Source organism: Syngnathus typhle, linkage group LG4, assembly GCF_033458585.1.
Source record: "Syngnathus typhle isolate RoL2023-S1 ecotype Sweden linkage group LG4, RoL_Styp_1.0, whole genome shotgun sequence".
Classification (NCBI taxonomy): Eukaryota; Metazoa; Chordata; class Actinopteri; order Syngnathiformes; family Syngnathidae; genus Syngnathus; species Syngnathus typhle.
In genome coordinates this window covers 2280001-2280348 of record NC_083741.1, presented here as the reverse complement: position 1 = coordinate 2280348, position 348 = coordinate 2280001, and the positions used below count along the sequence as shown (strand labels likewise).

The 348-nt window shown below is 37.6% G+C and overlaps 1 protein-coding gene across 1 annotated transcript in view; it reads right to left on the bottom strand.

Moving 5' to 3' along the window:
* Positions 1–284: 284 nt before the first annotated feature.
* LOC133152748 (SH3 and multiple ankyrin repeat domains protein 2-like) overlaps positions 285–348 on the bottom strand; it is a 63336-nt gene continuing 63272 nt past the window's right edge. The window contains exon 6 of the mRNA XM_061276625.1: positions 285–348. This exon is cut by the window's right edge and continues 319 nt beyond it. The gene's annotated coding sequence lies outside the window, so the exon portion shown is untranslated.

Here is a 348-nt window from a genome sequence, read left to right as displayed (position 1 = left end):
AATATCTAACAGAGCGGAGAAGGTGTGTAAGTGTTTGCGCACGGCCTGAAAGTTCGTATTCTTCTGATTTTTATCATCCCGTTCCTGAAAAATTCCATCCACTTTCCAAGCGTTTTAAATCTCTTACAAACTCTCATAGGAACACAGACTAAAACTTCTGTCATCTTAATCCCAAATTTTACACAACACGCACGAAACTGAGCATTATGTTGTATAACCCGCCTACCACCACCAATTTCGAATCTATATAAAAATCCTTTAATCCATTTCTTAGTTTCATCACATCCATCCACAGAGAATCGAATATACACACACTTTTCCATCAACATGTCAAGAAAGCAACCAATC